The sequence below is a fragment of the Eptatretus burgeri genome, chromosome 15, assembly GCF_056783735.1.
Source record: "Eptatretus burgeri isolate ZD-2024b chromosome 15, Ebu_testis_v1, whole genome shotgun sequence".
Lineage (NCBI taxonomy): Eukaryota > Metazoa > Chordata > Myxini > Myxiniformes > Myxinidae > Eptatretus > Eptatretus burgeri.
This window is the reverse complement of record NC_140975.1, coordinates 31,987,581-31,999,746: the sequence shown is the minus strand read 5'-3', so window position 1 is coordinate 31,999,746 and position 12,166 is coordinate 31,987,581. Positions and strand designations below refer to the sequence as shown.

At 42.8% G+C, this 12,166-nt stretch overlaps 1 long non-coding RNA gene across 1 annotated transcript; it reads left to right on the top strand.

Moving 5' to 3' along the window:
* Window positions 1–710: 710 nt before the first annotated feature.
* Window positions 711–7,875, top strand: LOC147011853 (uncharacterized). The gene is made up of 2 exons (XR_015051736.1): window positions 711–1,962; window positions 6,023–7,875. It is a non-coding gene; the product is annotated as an uncharacterized LOC147011853 (long non-coding RNA).
* Window positions 7,876–12,166: the final 4,291 nt, after the last annotated feature.

The window sequence follows — 12,166 nt, the reverse complement described above, 5'->3', positions numbered from 1 at the left end:
CTGCTTGTTTCAGCCTTTTTAGTTGGTTGCTTCTCCTTAGCAACACATCCTTCGATACCACTTCGCGCTCATGTGTGTCTTGCTGTTCTCAAAGAAATGTTAACACCCATACTTTCAGTTAGGTCATTCAAAATAGCTCGACTGAGTCATTGTCTATCACATAGAGAACATACCCTAGCAGACTTAACATCACTTTTGAACAGTTTGGGCTTTCTTCCTCAACCGCTTCTATTCCCAACAGTACCAGTTTCATGGATCCTCCTCAATCTTGGACACAGCTCCTGCGGAAACACGAAATCGGGCTGCACTCTGCCACATGGAGTGGGATTCATGAGCTCAGACTTTGATTTCTGTCAGTCATGTGATACTTCCTTCTCAAGAGCCATAGTAATCACCACATACCCTCAAAACTACAATGATATCACCACATATAAGTTTATCGTCCTTCTGCCGGTGTGGCACTTTCTGATTGCTTTCTTGACAACCAACCAAATAATCAACATGTGACTGTACTATGAAGCATTTCATTTTTACATGAGTTTTGCATTTTATACCCAGTTTTTCCTGTTTCCATAATTATTTCCAATACTGTATGTATGTGTATGTAATATATATATACATATATATATATATATATATATATATATATATATATATATATATATATATATATATATATATATATATATATATATACATTTTATTATGGCCGCGCCATCTTCAAAGGTCGTAGGCGAAAAGGTCCCAGCAATGTTTGTGCATGCGGCGTGTGCTGCTTCTTTTCTCCGGATGCGTCGCGGATCGGTCCTGGACTGTCCCTGCCCGGTGCAACTACATTGCAGCACACCATGAACCACAAAGCACAGGAACAGCAGGCTGGGGAAATGTACCGAGAAACAGCAAGACAGAGCAACCAACCATAAACAGCAGGGACCCAAAAGCAAACGCACCAACAACCTCACCCACAAGGGTGAATGTGCCTTTTATAATCTCTTGCGGGCCTATCGATACGCCTGCAACACGTGCCCTTTGGCTGACGCACTGTCAGTCAGGCAATGATTGGCGGGCAACCTGGGAAATACCTGTGGTGCCCCCACCCTTGGCCTTTAGCATGCCAGATGTCCATATATGGTCACGTCCACAGCATGTCACGACCTTTGGCTCAGTTACCTTACGTTGTTGAGCCATGGTGCAGATAGTTGCGGGTGATGGAAATTTACACATAAATTGTAAAACTGGGAAATATTTAAGAATGTAGGGAATGGGGAAAGACGGGGCTTTGACACGAACACTGGGGGTGAAAGGAGCCTCGTGAGTGGAGGAGGCCAACGTGCCGACCAAGTGCCTCATGGTTGCAGCTGGTTGATCAGCATCTCAAGGAGATGGGAATGGGCCAGACATCTGCCTGGGGGATGACCAGACGGAGGCCCCTGGTGGCACATGCTCCCATACCTGACTTTACCTAACCTGACCTGACGAAGGCTCTCTAAACACGTGCTCTGCACATGTCGTTAATTCCAGGAATTACACCACACTTATTCTAACATGCACTATGAAATAACTATTGTAATCTATTCCCCATTTTACCTTCAAGACCAGATTCGTAACATTATGTACGTGTATGTGTGTAACTTTACTTGGTGCAGAATACACTCCTGATTTTGAGTTAAGAACACAATCAGTGCTGAAAGCTGAAACCTTCCATCAAATGCTGTTTAAATGCAAAAGCTTGAATATTGCGCATCAAGGCATAAAAATGCATTGACCTCACTTGTCTATTTTGATGAAATTTTAACCACTGATTCATTGAAATCCACCAATCTTATTTACAGCTTTCATGTCTTTGAGTAAATGAATTTCAACCTGCAAGTGTGAACAATATTTTGTAAAGATTCAAGTTCAGAGTTTCACTTTATTCCGACAGAGACATGAAACGAAACAGGTTGAACATCTTACTCACAGGTAAATCCAGCACATAAGACTATTAACAGAAGGATATTGATCTATTTCGTTTGTGCAAAGGGGCTGGGGGGCTGTTCAGAGGGGAGGGTTTCAAAATCACTGTTTTATGTTACACATTGTCTAAGGCGAATAGCTGGATCGCTCGAGAAACATTATGTTGTTACAAATATGACCCAAACAGTTGAGTAATCAATTTTCACTTCAATGTGCAGACAACTCTCCCGATTTCATAAAAATGAAGGTTGCAATTAGGATATTTGATTTAAAAAATAAACTTTAATTCAACTACACATTTTGTTAAGATGATATCACACCCTTTGTGACCTTTTGGTGGAGCGACTAAGGCTCCTGGAGGAGATGTTACATAACACAGGACCTGACTTCAGACAAACACAATTGGTGACCTTGAGGGATGTGACGTAACTTCCGGTGCACCTTGGATGCAGGCGACGCCATCTTGGCATGTCAATTTTCTCTTGGCAGTCAATAGGTCAACTAAGGAGAAATACCTATCGGAAATACCTCATCAACCGTTGAACTTAAATACAATACAGCCCACAACACATTAAGTTTCAAATCGAAATATGATCACGCACCTTGATATTTTCCAAACATGTCTTTCCTATTTTTTGTAATCAGGAAACGAATTCCTTTTCCATTTGATTGTGAAATAAAACCAGTTCCATTTTAAACAGCATTTTGATGGTTCAAATAAAACAGCTTTTCCTGTTCGCTTTATCAATTCCAGTGGAAAAACTAGAGAGGGAGCACTCGGTAGAGTGCAAAACCTCCGCCGCCAATACTGCTAGGTCACTCAAGTGAACCTGATATCCTATTCATTCAATTTGACGTCAACAGTGCTCAGAGTTATAGTTTGCAACTTTCCCTTTTACTTTTAACTTTTACATACTCAATTCATTCGTCATAACTAGATTCCTTGAGACAGAAATTGATTATACGTGGGTATATCCACCTGAAGTTCCAAAATCAGACGCAATTATAATTGTGGCATGTTTTTTTTGTTGGAAATCACTTATAACATGTAGAAATGCAAAGAAAAAAATCGAAATTTTGTTGAAAAAAAAGTTGCAAAAATTTTTTTTTTCTCTAACAATTTTTTTTAGGGGGGGGTGGAAATCACTTAAAACATGTAGAAATGCAAAAAAAAAATTCAAATATTTTTTCAAAATGGCCGCCATAGCGGCCATATTGGATTTTGGACCAAGTCCAAAATCTAATGGCATGATCCTTGGACCATACTTAATCCCCCCACCAAGTTTCGTCGAAATCCGTCGAGGAGTTTTTCCGTAATGCTGTTCACAAACAAACAAACAAACAAACAAACAAACAGAAAGGGGTGAAAACTAACCTTCGATCTTCGATGGCGGAGGTTAATAAAACAGCATTGTGGTACAAACAATGGAGGAAGGTGAGAAAGGATGCATTCATGCCCCCTTCCCAATTATAACTTCCTTGGTCCTGGTTGTATGTTCAGTATCCTGAAGATCTACATCAGAGTTTATGTGGACAGACAGTATAGCAGACAATTTCAAATGAATAATGTTCAGTATGGGGGGGGGGTGGGGGTGCCCCAAGCTTTCTGCCAGGGACATCTTGCCCTTAACGTTCTCTAATCTTGATCCATTTGAAATCTCACAAGTACATCATTGGCACAAGAAGGTGTCTGACCTCACTTTATCTGCCTCTTCCTCCATGCTTGATAGGAACGCTTGTCGGCCATTTTACTAGACATGGTGACCAATAACAGAGTGAAAGTTCATTCTTTCACTGCTGGAAATGTATGCAGAAGGAAATTGTTTTTCTGGTATTCACCACACGTCCTGTAGAAGTTCCCGAGCTCTCATATTTATTGAAGAACATCTGTAATAACTGAATGACGACACTGTGATATTACAAGTTTACAACCGCGATGAAGGCTGCATACTGTAATTACCGCCTGTCAACATGTTGGGCTCCTGGCATATCAGCAACTCTGACACAAGTGAAAGAAGCTCTCGGAACGAGACGCTCACACGCCAAGAGTCGAAGAAATGTCAACTTTTGATTTTTCAATGTATTAGTACTGGGCGTGTATAAAGTCCTTGTGCAACTTTCAAATTTTATAAATTTTGATGTACACATGTTAGAAACAAACTATAAATGACAAATACAAGCATAATGCATACAGTCTTTACTCAATACAGCTCTAATTTTTAGCATTCAACATAACCGCCACCTTTTGTAATACATTATTTAATCCCTTTTTCCATCTTGTTGAAAACATTCTACAGTTGCTGCTTAGTAATCTATATATAATGGAGCCAGTGTGTGTAAGTATGTATGTCCACTCTCTAACCACGTATGTCCTGATACCACCCACAGTTGGTAACCTGAATTACATGATATGTCCACCATTTTGGAAGCCTCAGCTAAAGAACATATGTAAACCTAAGACTTCTTTGCAAGTGTCATATTCACAATCGCTATGCCCTCCCATTAAGTTTTCCATTCAGTGTAAAACAACCCAAGCGACTTAAAAGGATCACCTCATATCAAAAGGTTGGAGCCGTTAGTTGTCACGGACCTTGTGAAGGTGAAAATACATGTTAGGCCTTGGGCTTTAAGCTTCTGTTGTCAGCCTATGGGACAGTACAATTGGAATTATCTGAGCTTATATAACCATGATGTATTATGTATGTGCTGGAGTGGCAACCTGTCCAGGACTGCACTCCTTAGCCAAAATGAAACGGCCTCAGCAGCCCTATGTGCCTCATAGCATGAAAGGAATGCTTATTATGATATATGCACAGAGGCAGTTGACATGTTTTTTTCTTCATGGACGTAACCCGTGTTATTTTTATTTTGGGGAGCGATCGAGGCAGCGGTCTGTTGCCCATACACTGACCAAATAAAGGGATGCGTCAGAAGAATGTGTTGCACACTTGGAACAAGATCGCCTATAGGGCGGATACTCTGCTCGTTTCATGAATGCATTTGTGATTGTAGCCATAAGTTCATCCAATAAATGTGGTTTTGATGAGCAAACAACAGTTTTACATAGTCCCATAAACTGTAGTCCAATTGGGACAGGTCAGACGAAAGAGGTGCTTAAGCAATTGGTCCACATCTACCGATCAACTTCTCTGAGAAAACATCAGAACCGTCACACATTGGAAGCTTAGTGGCAAAGAACCTCATCTTGCTGGTACAAAGTTCGTCAAACATGAAAGATTTATTCGTCATAGTTTGGAAAACAAATGTGGTCATTGTGGTCATTGTCTTTACCACTGATTGTAGAAGTTGCCTCATCAGAAAATGTCAACTCATCAAGGAACCCAGGGGAATTGTGGATTTAACAACAGCAATGACAAAAAAATTTAAAAGTAACATCAGTGTTAACAAAACTTAATGAATTATACTTTCAAACACCATTTACAGTTTGTTTAAATCATGTGTGCATCAAAGTTGTAAAAGTTCAAAGTTGCACAAGGACTTTATGGACACCCTGAAACATAGGGGAATATCTTCGGAATTAGGAGGACAGGATGGCCTCGGCCCGAGAAGTACGCACACTCACATCTAAGCAGTCCAGCCTGGATTTGAATCCCTACCCAGCAATAAACTGGCATCTCAGTGTTTCACAGGCAGGGTGATTAATCAACCGTGTGTGCCGTCCCTCGGATGGACGTTAAACTGGGTGTCCTGTCGGCCGGCATTAGTTGGTGGAAGTTGAAGACTGTGTCATTCGCAAAAAGTAGGTGAGCTATCACCGGCAACCTGAACAAATTAAAAATTCCTGCCCTAAACTTAGTTGAACATCAGGCCTGACTAGCCGGTTCGTGAAAGACTTGGGCCAAAAACTTCCCCTGGCCAACCCCATAAGAATGTGGGAATAATTATGGCTGTTAAAGAAGAATATCTTCCGAATTATAGATACTGTACTAACTCATATGTTATGTTTGCATTCTGCAAGTATATAAATAAATATATTCAATGAAAAATGAATGAGCAGTATGAGCGTTTTATTTATGTGCAGTCCAAGTTCTACCTCCTCTCCCAGATGAGCAAGTGACACATCACCAGCACAATCCAACCTCCACCTCCTCTCCCAGATGAGCAAGTGACACATCACCAGCACAATCCAAGTTCTACCTCCTCTCCCAGATGAGCAAATGACACATCACCACCACAATCCAACCTCCACCTCCTCTCCCAGATGAGCAAGTGACACATCACCAGCACAATCCAACCTCCACCTCTTCTCCCAGATGAGCAAGTGACACATCACCAGCACAATCCAACCTCCACCTCCTCTCCCAGATGAACAAGTGACACATCATCAGCACAATCCAACCTCCACCTCCTCTCTCAGAGGAACAAGTGACACATCACCACCACAATCCAACCTCCACCTCCTCTCCCAGATGAACAAGTGACACATCATCAGCACAATCCAACCTCCACCTCCTCTCTCAGAGGAACAAGTGACACATCACCAGCACAATCCAAGCTCCACCTCCTCTCCCAGATGAACAAGTGTCACATCACCAGCACAATCCAACCTCAGCCTCCTCTCCCAGTAGATGGAGCGTGGCTCCATGGGCCACCTTTGTTTTCTGGATATCTTAGTTTATGGACAGTTTTGTGATTTTTTTTTTTTTTCTGGAATCATGTTCTCAAATTAAATCAATCTGCAAAATTTCAACTGTCCAATTCAACTCGAATGTATGAAACATTTATATGAGTGAGTGGTAATACAAAGAGCTTTATTTTCAGTGTATAAGGATGAGGATGATGTGTTGAAGGATTTACGTTCAACACAAGTCGCTGCTTCATGGAATCTTGTGAGTGTCTCGTTCCGAGACTTGTAAATCTTGATATTCTTGTGATGATGTTATTAATGGCTGTGCTTTGCACTTGGGATATCATATGGGATGTTGAAAAGGACCTCTATGGAATGCCGCCCCCGCCAAATTGCAGGTCTATTTCTGCTGCTGTTGCGTGTTACATGACCCATGTTGAGGATCCATCGTATCTGGTGGCCGGGGCCGCCTTGATCGCAGCTGTGAAGATGCTTTTAATGAAGATGCTTTTAACTTTTTGGGTGAAATGGTATTTTCACCGGGATGCACCAATCGGATCATGTTCGGACAGAAAGAACTTGAACCTTCGGTCGTCACAGAAATGATGTCGCAGCCATTGCGATGCAGAAGGACCTGCTGGGGGTCATGAACTCCGACCTCAAAAGTCAACTTGCGATGCTCACTCGAAGCAAGAAAAAGCAGTCACCTCGCTACACACCACCGATGAGGTGTTGCACACCATATGTGTACACAACAAGTATGATGTCATGACATCGTCATATCCTGGCATTATTCCACTGGGAGACCATTTTTGCACACCCTATTTTGAACCTCAATGGAAACAGGATTGTGTCCAAGGATTCCACAAACAACCTCATGGGATTTCTGATCCGGTGTACCTATGAGCTAATGCTATTGTCGTGTAGACTCCACCAGGAGATGAAATGAAAAATTTAACTTCACTGACCTTTGCTGGAAATTTGACATTGTGCTCGTGTTTGGGTTGGGGGGTTTTTCTGTAAACAAGGTCGAGGCTCATGGAAGAGCATGGTAATAGATCCACAAGCAAAGGAATGATTGAGTGGGTGAAGAGGAAGGGGGGAAACACCATCGCCTGCAAGTGAGAGGGTTGGGTTGTGGTGCTAATGGGGGCACAAAAGATCGCGGGTAGAGTTGCATTCTGACATCTCTTCCACCCGACGAAAGTTCAGCTGACGGTCAGACCAAGACCAGGTCACCCGCGTGTGATCCTCGATTGTTCATGAGGGGTTCTGGTTTGGATGTTGTCATCATCATCATCATCATCATCATCATCATCATCATTATCATCCTCAATAAAAAACTAAAGTCTTAAACTTGGAGACAAAATTTCACCAAAATCGTGATCCCGTGAAATCCTATTATAGTCCTAAATGAAAGAAGCATGCTCAAGCAATGACCTTTACTCAACACCTCATCATCTTGACTCATCCTCGTTCATTTGGAGGAACGTGACCTCGAATCGAAGGAACGTTTTGCGTGTTTACGATGTGTTGTGAGTTTGAATAAAATAGCGAGACCACTTTTTGTCGTGAGCAGGTCACGTGACAAAACGATCGAGGTCTTCGGCGTGTGGGCTCTTCATCCTGACCCTGAAGTCCAATTGGAGACGAATCGTTGAAAGTGAACGTCCTTGACAGGTTGTTAAACCTCATGGAATGCACCTCCTTGAAAGGACGTTGAAACAAGTGTGTCGAGACGATGATCATTCAACGATGGTGTGGCTTTGGGTAAAGTTTAAGGTCTTGTGTTATGGTACACATAGGTCTAAGTTTGTGGGGACCTTATGTCACACATCAACAACCTTAAATTCCTGCGCTGATGGAAGATTACCCGTTCGCAGGTGACGGGAGGGTGGGAGGTCAGGGTTCCATGGAGTGATGGAGGAGGGGGTAGAGTCGGAGAAGCTGTTCCATCAACCTCACCCTCGAACATTTGTGGCTGAAAGATCTTTTGGGTAAACGAAGTCCACATTGTGGATGGACCGCACAAAGTCGATGGACGACTTTGGCTCAGGTCAAGGCAGCAGGTGTTTATGACGTGCGTCAGCACAGGAATCACACACCGAACTTGTAATTCTGCAGACCACTGCCGGTGACAACTTGTTTGCCCAACACCATCTTGGTAAAAGGAGCGAAGACAATCCTTCTCCCCAGGAGGCGCCATAACTCATGCTCTCGTGCAGCGGACACGCGGTCTTGGAATGTCGGGGGAGCCGTGATGGGGGTTTGACACCCCGAGCACTCCCGACAGCCTCCCTCGAGTGTCCTTGTCGTCGTTAAAGACCCCTAAAGCCCCCGCGGCACTTCTCGAGCGCCTGCTGAAGATCGCTATCTGCCATTCGGTGGTTTTTACGATTTATTTTTCCCTCTCGGTTTGTAATAAGGACAGGTGGTGGTGGTGCACGTGTGGACATGCCCGCCATTTACATGTGGAAAAGCCTCGGTCACAACTAGCCTGAGAAAAGCCCACGGGATGACGTGGTATGTTCATTGCCTGGTGGTGCATTGTACCCAGCTTTGTTTCAGTCTTTACCGGCAGAGGCGTTCGAAGGGTTCAACGCACCGATGGTCCGAATCCGAGAACCTTTGAACGCCGCACGATTCAATGCTCTGGGACTGACGACGGCGAATCTCCCACCTGCCTCGTTATCCAATCTGCAATCACGTGTGTGTGTGTGTGTGTGTGTGTGTGTGTGTGTGTGTGTGTGTGTGTGTGTGTGTGTGTGTGTGTGTGTGTGTGTGTGTGTATGTACAGACGTCACGTGGGTTACCCTCCCTACAGGGTGGTACTCATCAGTCATCTCCTCGTCCATCGACCGATCTGCAATGTCATATACAAATCCCGTATTCGACATAATCTATTTATTACGTACGCAAATATCATGGATTCATTGACTCCACCCCCAATCCAGATTGCTTTTACGAGGAAATTAAATAAATTAATAAAGACCAACGCATTTCTCTAAAGGGATATAAATAAATATATATATATATATATATATATATATATATATATATATATATATATATATATATGTGGATATAGGCATTGATAGGAGACAATGGACTAACACATGAATGACAAAGGCATTAAATAAATAAATAAATAAATAAATAAAACGAGTAAATTAAATATTTGTCCGCATTGGCGGACAATGGACACAATCAAATCGGATTTGAATATCGGGTGGGGGTGGCAGGATAACCGAGAGGTACCCACGCTCGCTCTAAGCTAACTCGCCTGGGTTCGAATTCCGACTCAGCAATAAACTGTCATCCCGGTGTGTGACAGGCAGGGTGATTCATCAATGTGTGTCCCGTCTCTCGGATGAACGTCAAACTGGGGGTCCCGTCTACCAGGATTAGCCGGTGTATGTCAAAGATCCCACGGTGTCCTTCGTGACGAGCTGGCGAGCCATCTCTGGCACCCTGCACAAATTACGAATTCCTGCTGTAACCTATAAGGGGCACTGCATCGACGGCACAACCCTTACCGTGCCATCAGCCTCGGATGCTCCGCTGCAGCCTCGTTCTGCAAACAAATAATAATAAGAAGAACATCGGATCCCAGCACCATGATCTGAGTGGTCAGATGGTCATCACGCCAGGTTCACTTTTAACCACCGTCTCGGAGTACAACCCCCACGTGTTCCTGCACAGAGCGGCATGTGTGGTTGTCGCTTGATCACCTAATAAGACCATTTATAGTCATTGTTGGCGAGAAGTCACAAGACCTCTGTTACTCTCGGAGACCTCAGGGTCGATTTCATTATTAACCTCCGCCATCTTCGAAGATGGATGGAGGTTACTGTTTTCACCCCTTTCTGTTTGTTTGTTTGTTTGTTTGTTTGTTTGTTTGTTTGTGAACAGTATTATGGAAAAACTCCTCGACGGATTTCGACGAAACTTGGTGGGGGGGGGTTCGGTATGGTCCAAGGATCATGCCATTAAATTTTGGACTTGGCCCCCCCAACCCCCAAAAAAAAATTGTTAGAGAATTTTGTTTTTTTTGCATTTCTGCATGTTTTAAGTGATTTCCCACCCCCCCAAAAAAAATTACCACCCCCAAAATTTTTTTTTTGCATTTCTACATGTTTTAAGTGATTTACAACCCCCCCTCAAAAAAAATTAGAGAATTTTTTTTTTTTGCATTTCTACATGTTTTAAGTGATTTCCAACCCCCCCAAAAATTGTTAGTGAAAATTTTTTTTTTTTGCATTTCTACATGTTTTAAGTGATTTCCAACCCCCCCAAAAATTGTTAGTGAAAAATTTTTTTTTTGCATTTCTACATGTTTTAAGTGATTTCCACCCCCACAAAAAAGAAAAAAATTTTTTTTGCATTTCTACATGTTTTAAGTGATTTCCACCCCCCACACAAAAAAAGAAATTTTTTTTGTTTTAAGTGATTTCCAACCCCCCCCCCAAAAAAAAATGTTGGAGAAAAGAACTATAACTGTCAGCACTGTTGACATATTTAATGAATAAGATATAAGGTTCACTTGAGTGACCCAGCAGTATTGGCGGCAGAGGTTTTGCACTCTCCCGAATGCTCTCCTTCTAGTTATTTTATGTTTTTTTTTTACCAGTTCACGTTCAGACTTCACTCGGATTGGTATACATACACACATCCCCAAAGACCCAAAATATGTAAAACCTCCTCGAGTGAAGGATCAAACATCGGACAGAACTTGGTGTACAACATAGCACAGGTCTTGCTCTGTGTGATTCGAGTGCGAGGTGCATGATCATTTGTGTGCATGAGAGATGGCGCAGTACACACCCAATGTGGGACACCAAGGCTGTGATGAACCCCTATTAAGGTGTGACAGCCCCTTAAGGTGTGTCTTGCGATTTATCCTCATAGAACAATCGATACCACACGTTCATTTACCGATTGATACGCTAGCTCGAGTTTGAGTAACATTCACAGGTATCCCAATTCGTAACTGTTACGTCATTGTTCAGACTGCGTGGAGTGGTCTGGGGGCACCACCGACCAACAACATTTTGACTACTGACAAGGCTGAGAACCAACGTTTCGGTCACTAAGGGACTATGCAAACTACGTGTGTAAGGTTTTTAATATACCCCTCCAGAGAGGAGAGAGGGTCACAATGAGATGGAGGTTGAGTCGGGCAGGTAACCTGTGCCCATTATACACCTGGATGACCCCACCGGTATTCTCATTACTGCCTTTCATCTTAACGGTGTATGTACAACATGGACAGGACCTCGAGAGCTTGATGTCCAGTTTCCATTCCCGAGTAACCAGATTGAAGACCATCATCCTTTGAGTTCTGTGGAATCTAAGTGCCGTAATACTCCTTAGATTAGAGGATTCTGCAACTCAATGAAAGAAGAAGAAGAATTGTAAGTGAAATAAATCACTGGGTGATTAAACAAAACTGGCAATGGTTGAGAAAATGAGAAACCTGGCTGGACATGGCACCACCTATGGAAACACCACGAAGCAGAAACTTACACGTGATGCTCTGTTTTGTGTCCATCAAACGTAACTTTTCCATGATAGACAACAGCGAGCCCATACTTGTCTTATTCACTGATCCAAATACAGCTG